Source organism: Aythya ferina (genome assembly GCF_964211825.1).
Source record: "Aythya ferina genome assembly, chromosome: 8".
In the NCBI taxonomy this organism is placed as follows: domain Eukaryota; kingdom Metazoa; phylum Chordata; class Aves; order Anseriformes; family Anatidae; genus Aythya; species Aythya ferina.
This window is the reverse complement of record NC_140304.1, coordinates 7635061-7651196: the sequence shown is the minus strand read 5'-3', so window position 1 is coordinate 7651196 and position 16136 is coordinate 7635061. Positions and strand designations below refer to the sequence as shown.

Sequence of the window (16136 nt, the reverse complement as noted above, 5' to 3'; positions counted from 1 at the left end):
TAATTACATGATGTGTCCCCATGTGCATGGAAGTTAAACAAATTGTTCAGAGCTGCTGGTGCCAGCTTTGTTTTGAGATCCCCTTTAGAAGCTTGAACTTAGGCTGTCTTAGGAATTGTATCCAAACTTGTATTTCATATCAAAGCATGACATTATATAACATTTCTGCCATTCATGCAATTCTTTAAAAATTCTATTTACGTGGAACAAGTAAGTATAATCTAATTGGTAAGAAAACATTTTAAAAATAAATAAATAAAACTGAACTGCTGTTGCACCTTCATTGGAAAGACCAATCCTATGACTGGGCTGGTAAATGCCCCTAATCATTTTGCAAGGTTACAGTGTAGACTGTGGGCCTTAGAAAACAAATTTCCAGTCAAAGGCTCCATCAGTGATTTAATATTGAACAAGAAAATGACATTTATCAGTCACACCTGTTGAAGGTTATGCAGCCATATTTCCCCCATCTGTATATAAGAAGGGACAGATACTGTATTAACAGCTCAATGTGTTTCCAGACATTTTTGATCCCTTTCCTCGCACTGTTCTTCTATCAGGCAGTCAGCTAAAGTCAGACTCACCTCACTGGCCCAGCACAGCAGTCTGCTTTTAGAGGCAGGAAAATCCGAATCTTCACATTGCTGACCTTATTGTTTTCCAGACTATTGATTGCAAGTCATCGGGTTTCGGCAGTTCAAAGGGATCAACCTCTGGAAAAGAGAAGCAGAAAGAAGGAATGAACCCATATACAGGATGAGGACACTATTGCAACTGACTGACAAATGGCATTTGATTTTGTGTAGTGGGGATAAACAGCAATTAAAAGAGGTTCTCTAGTCTCTCGCACTGCACTGGAACACAGCCAACCAGAAGTGTGCAGCACATCAGAGTCCTCATGTGGTCTGCAGAGAAACAGGTATTGGCAAGGACCATGGCAAAGGCCACATGAGATGACTGTCCCCTTCCAGGAACTCCACATGGACAAGAAGCTCCATGTTTCTCCCCACAGGCTCAAGCCCAACTTACGCTTTGATCAAGAGAGAGTGCTAGAGTCACCACCTAAACCAGAGTGGGACAGGCAACGGGGTAGGAAACAAGCCCACCAGGAGAGGTTGCTCCAGGGGAGAACAACAGCAACAGCAGACAGTGGTGCCCAGGAGATGGCTGGGGGCTGCTGGGCAGCTTCCCAGCACCACCCGACTGCTGGCAATGGAAGGGCAATGGGAGCACACTGGGCAGACAGCCTGAATGCCCTGGAGGTGGGAGGAGGCCACCTTGGACAGACTCTGACCCCATGTCCCAGAACTCAGTGCCCTTACTTAGAGGTGGCAGGTGACCAACACTTCGCTCCACCTCTGGTGCAGGACAGAGGGAGCAGTTTTAAAGTTTTAAACTTGGAAAAAGGAATTTGCAAAATTTCATAAACACATCATGGGGATTTATTTAAATACCAAGTTCCAAAACTTGCATAACAAGTAAGTAGATGCAGATAATTTTTATGCATCTCACCAGCTCTACAAAGACCCATTTTTCAATCAAAGTATTAAAAATATGTTTCCTCTGCTGGGAACCATGTACCCAGGATTGTCAAATAGGGATTTAAAAAATAAAAATAAAATAAAATCCACAAGCTGGGAATACTTCCCAGAAACACTCACCTACTGCAATGAACTCATACTCTGTATTGCTCAGTATAACAATTAGTATAGCTGTACCAGTAAATGGGTCTGTACAGGCTATTTAGCTCTGCTGAGAAGCAGGATATTTTAGTCAGATGGTCAGCTGAGCTCAACTGGCAAAAACCCTTTGCTATATAACACATCTACAGCCATGTTCTTAATACTCTAGCTCAGTAACTGAGAAACATAGCAAACTTTGTGACCTTAGACCATGGATTGCAGGAGACCAGTCTCCCTGTCCCTCTCCGCAGCAGACATTTGGGCTGCACTGAAGTTCTGGCTATGCTCAGCAGCTTGTGCCACTCAGCTGTACCTCCTATTCCTTGTAAAAATCTATGGTAGCAAAATCCATTTTTAATATTTTTTTTTTTACTATATTTAAATTGCAGAGTTTGTTTGCCCTTTGGTTCCCTTCCTATTGTATGGTTAATTATTGTATTTACCAAAACCATGGAATCCAATGCCTGAAGCAGTGTATTCTGAAGGAGATTAAAGATAACAACCAGAAACACAGATGAGTAAAATTCTAATTTAGAGTACTGTCGTACTTGAAACTCTTGTCTCAGCCTGGAAAACTTTTCAAAACTAGGAAAACGGCAAGGATAACCAGTGGGCAACCAGGTCCTCCCATCTCTCATTCAGAGCTGTCACATTTCTCATCTCACAGACAGAAAAGTCCTGTCAGAAGATATCTAGCTGAGCTTTCTCCCCACCACCAGCAGCCCTGAGCCACAGCACAATGCAAATGCATATATTTCTACCAGCTTTTCTTTAAAGCATCCATTTTCCACCGGCCTGGCTTCTTTTTAATGTTGTTATACTTTTGGAATTTCCATTACACCTTTCATTCAAACAGAATTTTGCCTGGAAATGTTTTCATTTTGCCTGGAAATGTTTTCATTCCCACAAGAGCCAATGAAATGAAATTTCTAAAGTTACGTATAACTTACCAAGGTTTAGACTAACAACAGAAATAATTTGGAAAAGTATACCTCTCTGTTTTGGTTATTGACTGCTTCTACTACTCTTAATAAATATTTTGCAATATTGCTTGCAGTAAGAACTTTAAAACAACAACATTAGTTGTTTAAAACAACAACATTATGTCATGACACTAATTCAGGATGCACCGTTGGATATTAGACTTATCAGGCCTTCAGGACACATGTTAGGTCATGAACATCAAGCATATTTTTTGATGAACTATTTGCAAATTAGATGTATTCCAAATGTTTGCTCGTTTAATTAGAACATAAAAGATGGTTTCTTTGACTGGACCTTGTTTCTGACCCTTCTTGCCTGTGTGTGGTTTGTATTGTTCTTGGCTAATGAGATATAGGATATGTACTAAACATTTACACATTAAAGGCATCCTTCATTCAGCATGAAGGTGTTGATACATCAAGGATACCTCAAACATGCTGAGAATCCAGCAACTTGTCAGACAAATTAGCACCTTACCAATCGGGGGTAAAATTGAGTTTCACATTTCTCCCTAGGGGGAAGAAAAAAATCAAAAATCACTGTAGTTTAATGCTTTCTTTGTAAATATGAACACAAAAGGCTTTATCACCTCTGTAGTGTAAATTATAGCCCTCACTGACTACCTGATTTTTAATTCATTGGTTTTAAATGATCCCAGGCAGTTCAGAGCAAATCTATTTTGTCATTCCTTTCTTAGACACTTCCGTTCTTTTAAGTCTATTTTTTTACAAATATTTAAAACACTTCTGTATGTATTTAAATCTACACCTATATATTAAAATGGAAGAAAACCAAAGTCTTAAATCTGTATCTTCCACTAGCAGGAGGTTTTAACCCAAACTCTAAGGAGTATGTGGAATTAAGGGACTGTATAGCAATGAAACTATAAAGCTTTGACTTTTTTTTTCAACTGACTGGTGCTGAAAATCAACGCTTAGTACTTCAGGTTGCTGACATGAGACCTTCAGAGAACTGGGAAGACCTACTGTCAGATAATTCAGCCTGATAAAGTATCTTGATGGAATAACTGGGCTGAGGATAAGGCTAAGGTCAGCCATAGGTGCTGCAGACATTACAGCAGGAACCACTGAGTATCCTGTGCTTCTGTCACAAGCCATGGCATGGCATGTACTGGGAGATCATAGTGCATACTGCTACCTACACGAGATTTGAGGAGAGGAGGTTACTATCATAAACCTCAAAGACGGGAAATATTTATGCATCTAAAGGGCTTTCTGCAACTTACATAGCTGAAACATTAACCCTGCTATGATCTCATCACAAACACACATTTTCCAAAATTACTAGGTCAGCAAATCAAAGCAACCTATAACCAAAGCAAGAGGAGGCCTAAGGTTTCCGTAGAGATTGGGTCTGTACCTATAGGTCATGCTTCATGTTCCCCTTGGCAACTTCCTCATTCTCAATAGTCTCAAATTCAATTATTTATTTATTTAATTTTAAATACAGGAAAGAAATTAGTAGAGGACCTGTCTGGTTGCAATTGCTTGAAAATCCATCAAAAATTTAGGAACTGTCACCATGCTAATGAATTTTACCATCAAGCCCTCTTCCTTTATCATTAAAACCTAATATCTAAACAAAACATACATAGCATCCTGTTCCACAGCTGGACATCTGCTCAGTGTGATTGTGATCCTGCAGTCATAACTTCTCCTTAACTCCTGATGTCCTGCATGCGATCACCGGCATTCAAAAGATTTCAGGAACATGCACTACACCTTATTAAATCAATTACAGAATAACTGTCTGGCAAAAGAGTGTTACCATGAGCAGGTATTTAATTCTGAGGATGTTAATTCCTTCTCTGTAGGTGTATTTTTCTGAATTCTCAATACAAATAGTGAGTAGGGGTATTAGTGCCCAGCAGCTATAAGAAGGTAGACAAGGGACAGAGCTGCTGAAGCAGAGACATGGGATTGAACCCTGACTGCCTGGGCATAACACTGGCATATCAGACTTGTAAACCAGATTCTTATACCAAGAACTTCATACAGATATCCAGAGCAAATCAAAGATTTATGTTGTTCGTAGTATATGTTTGCATGGAATTTCAGAATATGGCTCCCGCTCAGTAATATAGATTACATATATTAAAACACCTGTACACTTTTGCCTTGAGGAAAAAAAATATCTCCAAGAAAAAGACATTGAATTTTTAAATCCTTAAGAGAGCAAGAAATATTGTTTCCCATTCATATAGTGACATGATGTATGAATATGCATTTAAGAGGAACTGATTTACAGACAAGATCCTGAATCTATAGATAAGTGTTTTAGCAGTTGAGTAAAACAATAATGGCCAGCACTAATTGGATGTGGTCTGTTGCATGGCTACTGGAATCAAATAGTAAAGAGGATCACAGTTCCTTATTAGTTAGGACCACCTAGGGTGAAGGAAAGCTTGAATGATCAAAGGAAAGACATTTTTATGCTATAAATGTTGATATGCTCTCGAGCTTTCCAGTATAATTTAGGATCCAGTGTGCATATTTGACATACTAACCACTGAACAGGGCAATGAGTGTGATATTAGACTACAAAAGTTTTGTTTGCTTGAAAGATAAGTGAATAATATTCAGTAATATTTTTCTATTCCCTACTGCATCACAAAATAATTTTATATTAGTTCCAGAGTTGAATGACTTCTTTTTGCCTAATTTGATCAAGATTAAATTAGCCTTTTTTCCTAATATCATATCATGAGAAATTATATCCAGCTTTCTCTGAATATCCAGTGATCACTGGATAGACAATGTGAAAAAGGACGTTATTTCTTTGTATAAATCCAAAGTAATCAGGCATGATTTTTTTACTGTTCATAACTTGGTCACACAGGCCCATGGAATTGTTTCTGTGTCTTGAATGAACAGCTGAAAAGTTTCAAAGAGAGTAATATGCAGTGTTTGTGCAGTATTTTTGGTCATACCTGAATTCATTCAAAGCAGTCTTTCCTTAAAACACTTTTGTGAACAAAAACCTATTCCCTTAAAATGTCTGTAAATACTAACAAAAACATAAACATGATTGAAAGGAGCTCTGCTTTGGAACTGAAGCACATTTGAAAAGTGAGGATTGTCTTGCAGAATTCAAGTGACTTTAATTACTAAGAGCACTTTTTCATTTTTTATGTATACCTGAAGTTATTTTCTTTTGTGTTGTTCAGTCTCCTGCCTTCAACAGGTCACGCCTTTTGATTATGTTATTCATCAAATAAAGTCTACTCAGTGCATATAGAAAAACCTTCTAGTTCAAGTGGAAGATGCTGGAAAGAAGTCAGCGTTAAGAAACTTAAACATTACTTAATTCTACCTTTAAAAAATATCATCTTAAATGATCATTAAATCAGAGTGGTGACCTGAGAGATCTTTCATTTAACATCATGGAGGGACATAAGCAGGAGACAGACACAGTCAAATAACAACAAGATGCTTCCAGTTAGGGCAAGTTTTACTGAGCAGAGGACAGCGGTTCATCTTGTGCTTGTTGCTGCTATTGAAATGTGGGAAGAAGGAAGACGGCATAACTGGTAGGAGGAATGCTGATTTCATTCTCTTATAATTGTCCCACACACACTGTGAAAGGCAGCATGGCCTTCTGCTCTGCTCTGATGCATTTATTAGTGTAAGCTCATGGTCCAACCATATATGCATTTCAGACTGAGGTATCCTCCATATAAACCAGTTTAGCACTTCCTTCTGAAAGCTCTTCAGAACTCTTGACCCAACCACCTCTAAATTCTCCAAAATCACTAGGACCTTAAGGGGTTAATTACCATGCTATAACAGGAATTATTTTTATATTTAATATATCATGTTTATACTATATGTTTAATACTTTATATAAAGAGAATATATTCAATGTCTCCTCACTAAATAAGCAGCATGCATTAACTGGAAAATATTCACAGGCTTTGGGTTTAGGTTCTCTGAAATCTGGAATTAAGCAAATAGATTTAATATAAAATGGACAGTTTTCCAACTAGAAAAGTTGCCTTCTCCTTGTCATTATCTAAAACCTAGTACTTTACTCCTAAAATGTCCAAATGTCTTTGCTGCAACAGCTTTCCAGAAGCTTAAGAGAAGAGTAAGCTGGTGCGTATGACCAAATGCACAACTACAAAGTCACCATTACTTCACAGAGCCCTCAATCTTTGTATAGAGGTGTCCCAATCAAAAGCAAAAGTTTACTTTTCCAGATCATTTAAAAACCTTAATCCTGTGAAACACTAATACAGAATCAGGAATGAGCCTACCACCTATATTCAAACTGAAATGACCTTTCGAAGGTAAAATAACAACCCTGGTTTAGAGTTCAAGAAGAAAGCAAAATACCCACAGTCAGATTTGGAGAATTGATTTAAGCCTTTGGAAGCAAACAGAGGTTGGGTTTATCAACTCTGAACCAGACTCATGTTTAAGGTTCAGACCTCATTAGTTTTGGCTAGGAATGCTCTCTAATTACTAAAAGAGTTTTCTCAAGTTGCACTTTAGAAATTCATCTCTCTCTCTTTTTTTTTTTTTTTTTTTTTTTTTTTTGTAATCTGTAAAGTATTCATAAAAAGCTAAAAACTGTGGGAAAATTAGCATTGATGGATGTTTTCTTACCCTCCATCAGGAAATGATGTACTTGAAACTCATTACAGATCTTCATAGAAACTCTGCTGAATGTGCCTTGGGCTTTGTGCTGATCAGCACACACTGAGCTTACTGCATAATTTATCTCTCTTGTGTCACATTTAATGTATAACATGTATTTCCTGTTAATTATGAAAATAAAGATGCGTCCTTTCTTTTAGAAACATAATCAAGAAATTACTACAGAAATTAGAAAACATGGAGTTGTGTTCTACCCATTTTACATGATTTTTGTTTAAGTCAATATTACCTCCTATGCAGAAACAAGAGGAAAACATCGCTCTGAGAACTCACCAAACACTCTGCTGTTCCCTGTGCACCAGGCACAGCCTCTCTTGCAGCCACACAGAGATACTTAAGTGGGATCCCTGTTGTCCTGATGGCCACCAGGGCCACCCTTCTAATTGTAGCTGTGGGTCATCATGGGGTCCCCTTAACTTTCTTTCTCACAGTGAGGTTTGCATGTTTTTATGTCTTTGTTCATGGATGTCAACGAAACATTAGGCACCCTGTATCTCATTTTCCTCATCAAAGGTTGAAGATTATTCCATAATATTCTATTTTATTTCACCCATCCATCTATATGAGTCTGTTCGGCTTCCCTTTCCAAAAGAATGAAAAAACAAAAATCCCATCTCAGCATCATACCCACGCTAAAACATCTTATGAAGTTATATTGTCTGCCACTCTGAAAGGGAAGGAGTAAAGAGATGAAGCAAGAGGAGGAAAGGAGCAACACTATGAACCTGAAAATTCACCTTTCTTATTTGGAATAACAAGGGGGAAGGGGAAGGCTCATCTGTACTCACTGGTGCATTCAGTCCCTGTATTTCACCAATATACTGATTATTCTGCTTTGGATCCAGCAATCCCTTGCTGGGATTATTTATTTTGTGGCTGGTGAGGCAACTGGGTTAATATTACTTTCACAGTTTACACTAGCATCATATCAATATTGTTTTTTTTAAATATCTTTACTAACTACCAAGGCAAGGTTGAGCCTATCCAATAGATGTAGCAGATGTATTCTAATTGTACTATTGGATCGCCTCTCTTGGAGTACGCTCAAGTATAATAGCATGCAGTTCCCTGAGGAAATCATCTACATTTTCTGATCATAGGTATGTACTGCACTTTTCAAAATGTAAACACAGGTAGCTTAAGGCCTACCTCAAACACAATGGCTCAATAGGGGCTGAAAGGCACATGAGGACCATGGGATAACCTGAATGGAAGGAAGCAAGGTAGCTGTCCTTTGCTCCAGACAAGTCTTGTTCCTCTGGAAAGTTTGATGGGGTCCTTGGAAACAGTGTATGATCTCTCACTTGTGTGGTGGCCCCATCATTCTCCCAATGAAGAAACTTTCTGTGACATAGGCGATACTCCCTTTCTAGTCTTAGCCACATGGAAATCTTGGTTCATAACTGCTTAGGTCAGTAAAGTTGGCTAGCTGCCTAGAGGAATGTAAAGTTGTGTATCACCAATAGTGCTAATGATCTCTGGAGAAACAAGTAAGTCTGGATAAAAAGACATATTATTAGCAGAGGTGCTGGGAAACCAGGATAAATACCCATTTCCCCAGCTGTGCAAAGGCCTGCAGCAGAAATCCACCAAAATGTCCCTGCAGGATGAGAGCAAGCTTTGGTAGTGTCTTCAGGAGGTTTCATCTTCACTGTTCCTTATACAGATATGAAAATGAAATTTAACAGCCGGAGGTCTGTAACAGCCAGAGGTCCCTGTTTAACCGGGATCTGACAGTAAAAAGAAAAAAAAAAAGGAAGGGGGGGAAGGCCTGAAGGAAAAATATCATTCTTACAGAGATGATCTCTATAAGAAATAAAAACAGGCTTGGAAGAAAGTACTTTGTTTTTTGGTTTGTTTGTTTCTTTCTTTAGCCTTCTCCTTCTTATTGACACTTAAAACAATATACTACCACAAATTACTGTAGCATCTGAATTTCTTATGGTGGGCATACTTCAGCATCAACTTCTAGAGTCACATGATTGTGTAAAATAATCCAGTACTTATTGAAAAATATCATCTATACTCATGATCATGGGGAAAACGTGACTTAGAACATGACTTCTAAAACCACAAGGCCTGGAAGGTTAGACATGCCAAATGTTATTAAAGTGGAGGAAGGCAGTGCTGCAGGTGTTGGGATATAACTTTTATCTTTCCAAAACCAAAAATACCTCTTAAAAATCACTGGGATAAGCAGTCACTCCTTCCTTTATGGATAGCTGAAGAATGCCACTTCAGCTTGTTTAGAAGGTGAAGATGTAACCCGTTGCTAAATAATGTAAGTGAACATGAAACAAGCTGTAAAAAAAAATCATGAAACATGCTTCTATGAATGCAGGGATTTTACACAGTCATCTTGCAATAAACACTTTTCCCATCACCTTAGCATTTCACCTCAGGGCAAGTTCATAGATTTTTTTCAAGGTATTGATTCTTTTGTGTATTCTAAATGAGATTTAAGAAATAATTATTTTTATTTTTTCATCTCTAGCTCTCTGTTTTGGAGTTCATTACCTCAGCACAGCCCATTTCATTATTATACACTACACTTGTAATACATTTCTTCAATAGTTAAGCTTTTTTTGCCATTAAAGGTGTTTAATTTCTTTTGGCACTTTTTTATGTGCTGTAAGTTCGTTTACAGCATTAGAAAAAGTAATAGAATAATTAAGACACATTCCATGCTAGAAGTCTACCTGTTCCAAATGTGAATCATTTTTCCTTCCAAGCATAAAACCTTGCATTGTTTTGTTTTTCACCCTCAGGTTTCTTTCACTCTTCAATGGAGTAAACAGTGAGACTGATTTTTTTTTTTAATATATCTGTGCTGATCATTTCTCCTTTGAAGTACTGTATCTTATTTGCAAGAATATTTTATATAGGAGCTGAATTATTGATAGACAGCCTTGACATAACATTTAGGACCAAAAATGTTGCTATATTAAACTATATTGTATTTCTTTCAGCTCAGCTCATAGAATAGTTTGATTTTTGTAGTTTTGATCACAGAGGTTCTGAAGTCAGACAAATCAAATTGAATCAGATCAAAATGTACATGTGCTCCTCCTCAGTCCCGCTGAAGAAAGACTCCACCAATATCTAAATTAAAGAGGAAAAGAAAGTCTACCTTCCCTGTAGAAATAGGCAGCTCTTCCCATCCCAGCCTTTTAAATTAAAGAATTCCTGGCCTACATAATTACATTGCTCTAAAAGTTATGTATATATTGTAAAGCTTCTACATAATGAATGCATGAGGGAGTTTTAAATACAAATTAGTACAAATGGTTCTCAAAATAATATTTTTTCAACATTGTCTAAAATTTCTGTGCACACAGTGTGATTGAAGACAGACAAACTCAGGAGATCTATCCAGACCCCAGCCAGCACCACACAAACGTGCTCAGTTTTCCTAAGCACTCATGCTCTCTTCTGGATCCAATTTAAATTTACCGTTAACTATCATTACTGAAAAGAACAACAGAAATATGGTCTGATTCTCAACCTATCCAAGGTTCAACTCCGGTCTTTTAATGGGAACAAAAGTCCATAAGCATAACAGCGCTGGGTCAGACCACAGGGGTAGCAAGTTTACCATCCTGGATCCAGCACTCATCAGCTGTTGATTATCATGGAAATAGGCCTTTTTCAGTCAGCTGAAGATAAGAGTTAAAAGTATCCCTACCACCAAAGACAGTAATCTTTTGCTTCACCTACCCATAAAGTAGTGCAACAGTTTTCAGCTCAAATTATTTTCTAGACTATTCAAAAACAGTATTTCCTCTGCCACTATCATGAACAAAATTTTGCCAAACTTTCTTGATTCATCACAGGGCATTTTCCCTTAATATGCATCTTGTTTTTTTATGTTTGAAAACATCTGTTTTTTGGTGTGACTGCTTTGTAGAACAGGTAGTACAGAAAAAACTTTTCCTATATCCCTAGGACATCACCTTGAATCCAGAGACTCCTTAAACACAAGTCCCACCAGTCAATTTACTTGCTTTGCCTCCACATCAGGGTTACATTGCCTACATGTTTCTCTCTTGAGAATGAGAAAACAACCTGGAAGAAGAGCAGAAAAGGCAGGCTCGCTAGAGGTGGCAGTCATTGCCTTGGCAAATGGTCTGACAGTCAGAGAGGCATTAAGCAGCTCTTTGGGAGTCCTTTACTCAATGGAGACATACCACCAAAGGGTGATTTGGAAGAGTTAGATTAGAGGAATCTCAACTTCAGCATCATATTAAATAACCAGAAACTAATGCCTCCTGTACCAGACTGTTCTTCCTCTTGAAACAGCACGTCACTGTGCATCATGGAAATGAAACAGCAGATGTTTCCAAATATAGAGCAAGATTCACTGTGCTAGTCAGCTGTCTTCCTGGACTGCAGGCATACATTATAACTGTAGGCAGAAAGCCACTTTGAAAATACCTTACAAAATTGGGGAAGAGATCTAAAATTTTAAATAATGAAGATATTCAAAACATTTACAGCTGATATTTGAAAAACACAGAGTGGGGGAGGTGTGACTGTTAGGAATATCATTCCTCCAGTGAGTCCTTTCAGCTAAATCCCTGCAGAGAGTCCAGCTGAATGTCTGCAGAAGAATTTGACACTAACTTCAATGGTAGTCATTCAGTGGGTGCTAGCTGATGAAAGATACGGAGCTCTTAGAGTAAGAATCCTGTTGAAAACCTGTGGCAGCTTTAAAAACAAAACCAGGTAATGGTTTCCAAAAAGGAACAAAGTATATTGTGAACTTGATACTCCTCTCAATTTATAGTTGATCTTTAATCTGTGAACCCACCCACAAAACAATTGCTAGTTGTTTTTTATTGTATATCTCCTTGAAACAGAGAAGGCAATCGGTGATATGATGTACTTTCACTATGTTAGAAATAGCTTTGCAATTTGGAAGTGGTGGAGAGAAAGTATGAGCTCGTTTAGGACCATCTGTCTTCAACATATACTGTATCAGATTATTGTTTATTTAGTTAGGAGAGGTTTTTTTATAAAAGATGGGTATAAACCATGCATTTCCATACATGGACAGAGAACAAATTCTTTAAATTAAGATTGATGGTGACAGCAACTACATGGAGAAATAATATTGAAATTACAAAAGGACTTGGCCTCAGAATTTGCATGGATACAAAAGATTCCTGAGGTTTCCAAAATATATGTCTGTCTCGCTCTCCAGGCTGCTGTTTTCACCAGCTCTGAAATTAGATGAAAATCTCATGATTCCAATCCAATGAAGGTAATATTGTTACTTTTCAGCAGGACAAGAGTCACCATGGGATACCTTTCATTGAAGAACAGAGCATATTGAGAAACGGTCAATATTGGGAATAGGCTTCAGGGTGGTCTTCTGTAGAGAGTGAAAAGAGAAGGCAAATCCATAATAATTGTAACTTCAAAATTTGAACGTTTTATTGGCATGGTGCCTTTTCTCATATGTACACTGCAAAATAAAATATTCCGTGGAATTCTCAGGATCACAACATTTCACTTAAATTAGAAGAAAACTCACACTGTGGTGTGAAGGACCATAATCTCCTGTTATTTACACATACGTTTGCTCAAGTAGGTCCCTTTTACTGACATTAGATCTATTTCCTCTCTTTTGTAACACTGTTTGTTAGATTTTAATTGCAATGTCAGAAACAGAAAAGATTTTTGTTGTTCTTGGTTTGTTGTGATCATTCCACAATGAAGATTTAGCATTTATTTAAACTGGATGACCCAATATATTCATTTCAGCTGCTAGATTGACTGTCACTGAGTTGTCAAATGCCTGTTATGAATAGTATACAGAAAGAGAACAAGTTGACCTTGAACTCTTTAAATGTTTTATGAATAGTACCCATTTCCAGAAAAATATGCATGTTTTCCAGATTTGCTCTTTTTGCTTTTCTTAAGGCTGTTACCAGTAATAAATGCCTTTCATCTTACTCAGATGCTTGTTACATAGAAGGTTTGGGAAGGGTAGAACAACATTTTAATGATGAATTTAGTGCTCGTGGATTGTAAAGGATTGATTATATTGTATGCTGAATTCCTGGACCTCGCCAAAGGCTATGGAGAATATTGTGGCTATAATGCTAGCATTGCTTTGTAAAACCAGTCTAATTCTGTTTTATAATCTTCCATTACTGGAATGATTTGGTCTTGGTGACTATTCCTTCCTCTTTATTGTCACCTTCATTGTCAAATGAAATCAGAGTAGATAATGCTCTTTAAATAGAATAAAAGAAAGCAATCATAGTTTTGATCTGCCTAGCTCACACAAACCTGTGCATTATTTCCAAACATAAAAACATGACCTTAGCACCTCCAGCTGGTGCTGGAAACATTAATTCTCATGCATGTACCAGAGAAGACTGCAGGAAAGTGTGGCAGCTAGCAATATAGGATCCAGGTCAGAGGATCCAGGTTCTAACAGAGAAGCACACTAAATAGAATTAATTTAAGACACTTGTGCTCAGCACTGGATTTTGATCAAACACTTCAAAAAGTAAAAAATAGCAGCTAATTTACTCTGCCATGAAATATATTGGTTCCTTTTCAAATACATTGGTTCCTTTTCAAAAGCTACTTTCAGCTCTTTCAGAATTTGTGGACAAAGTGGTTTCTAGCTAATATATAGTTTTAAATGCTTTTTTGAAAGCCTCTTGCATGATAGAGTTCATAGCAACAGCTTCTGCTACTGCTTTAAGAGCACAATAAGGTTTAATAAGAAGGATGCACTTCAGTTCATAGATTGCTTGTTTTCTGCTTTACTTTATTCATCATAATCCTTACCTCACCTCCTCTTAGTTAAAAAAAAAAAAAAAAAAAAAAAAAGGAAAAAAAAAAAAAGAAAGAAAGAAAAAAGGCAGTGACCGGTATTGATCTTCTCTATCCCAAAGCAGGTTCCCTTGATCTGGATCGAACCTGTCTCTGTCAGTAAGAGTTTTTCCAGGAGACAGTTCTATTTAAAATGTTTCACAGGGCATCTAGCTATTTGTTCATTTGTTAGGAATGGTGGAAGAGACTATAATAGACAAGCAGCCTCAGCTGGCTGCTGGACGTAAGACTAGATCCAGTCATATTACAAAGACAGAATATACTTTCTGTGCAATGTGGAAAATAGTTTTAAGATACATCTTGACCCAAGACTTCTTAAAGAAACCATTATCAATATTAATTGAAATTCAAAATGCCCTTTGGGATTTCACTGCAAACATTTTTACTCTAATGCTGGTTTTGATGCTATGAATGAGAGGTGAGTGGTTGCAGTACAGTATACATGATAGCTATCAATTCCACACCACAAGATCTCTCTTCCAGGTGAATGTAACAGGAAATATGTTTTCCTGCAGAACACATACCCTGCCACATACTCAGTAAGTCTGGGAAAAGGAGCCTCTGAAACAGAGTCTCATTATCATCTTTTTTATCTAATGAAAATGATCTTTGTGGTTTTTAAAGCACTTCATCTGAAGGATAGCTTCAACTGAACACTGATATTCACAAACAGGAGAAAGAATGTGTGGTGCAAGTGTAGTCCAGACTGTCGTGTGTCATTTGTAATATCAAAGACCACTAAACTCACTTGGAGAGGCAGAGTGCCCGTCCCACATTAGACATGGTGAGAAGAAACCTGAGACCTGTTCCTTTTCTTCTGACACACTTACAAGACAAACACATGCTCCATTAAAAATAACACAGGTCTGCTCTGCTCTGTTTCCCTCCCATGTGTCTGACTTAAAAATATGCCTCAGTTCACAGTGTTATGCTTATTAAGATATAGTATTACTGCTCTGCAATGAGCCACTTCAGAGGACACAGCAGGGAAGTTGGCTCCCATTGCACTAAACAGGGCAGCCCCTTCAAACCCAGCGCTGGAGCAAAACACTCTCCTTTTGCAACACTCTCTCATCTTGCATCTGGAGCTTATTCTTTTATTTTTTTCTCCTCTTTTTCATGTTATTTTCTTGAGTCATGACAGTTCCACCTCTGAAAAGCTGTAGTGACATAATTGACACTCCCAGCAGTTGGGACTGGGAGCACTAGAAAGCCATGTATTACATTTGCTTTTCTCTGCACAGGTCACTGAGCATCCAGTCTGATTTTAGCACATCTTGTTGCAGAGAGCTTTTAATGCTAATTTGTTACCTTTATTTAAGAATAGTCTGCTGATGGGGAGAGAACCTGTATGCTGCCTGAACATTAGATATTATTTTGACCTTGCTTTATTCCTGCAGTAAAATGTGATCGCATGTTGCAAATGCACCATTATTCATACGTTAACCAACAATAGGGGCAACCTAGACCACAACTCTAAGTGGAAGATGAGAGTATGGAAATGATGTAGGGTTTGGGTTTTTTTGTTTGTTTGTTTGTTTTGTTTGTTTGTTTTGTTTTTTTTTGGTTCAGCTATATAAAGGAACTCACGTGTCACTGTTTTTTTGCAATAAAAAACAATACATCAAAACGTTGGTATTAAATAATGTAGAATACCACTGAACATGTGGGGCTATACACAAAGCTTGCAGTTGAAACAATAAAAAGATTGATGTGATTAGCTATATGGTTCCAAAAGAAGCAGATTGGAAAATTAGTCTGCTTAGTATCTTAGTAATAAAGACAGTTTACGTGGGTTTGTTGCCCAGCTTCTTTGAATGAACGTGGCACAGCACATGCTGGTTTGGGAATGAAGGGCTGGCAGTTTTTCCCCGGCAGGTTAGCTAGCCAGAGATTCCTCGCACTGAAATTACCAGTGAACAGCCTGACCCCAAGGGCT

The 16136-nt window shown here is 37.7% G+C and overlaps 2 long non-coding RNA genes across 2 annotated transcripts in view; one reads left to right on the top strand and one right to left on the bottom strand.

The window, feature by feature from the left end:
- The window catches only part of LOC311440426, a 73138-nt gene extending 70576 nt beyond the window's left edge, over nt 1-2562 (top strand). The window contains exon 19 of the long non-coding RNA XR_014695401.1: nt 665-2562. This is a non-coding gene — a long non-coding RNA (uncharacterized lncRNA). The remainder of the gene's footprint in view (nt 1-664) is intronic.
- The window catches only part of LOC311440427, a 110384-nt gene that overhangs the window by 7427 nt on the left and 86821 nt on the right, over nt 1-16136 (bottom strand). Inside the window, exon 6 of the long non-coding RNA XR_014695403.1 lies at nt 585-713. This is a non-coding gene — a long non-coding RNA (uncharacterized lncRNA). The remainder of the gene's footprint in view (nt 1-584; nt 714-16136) is intronic.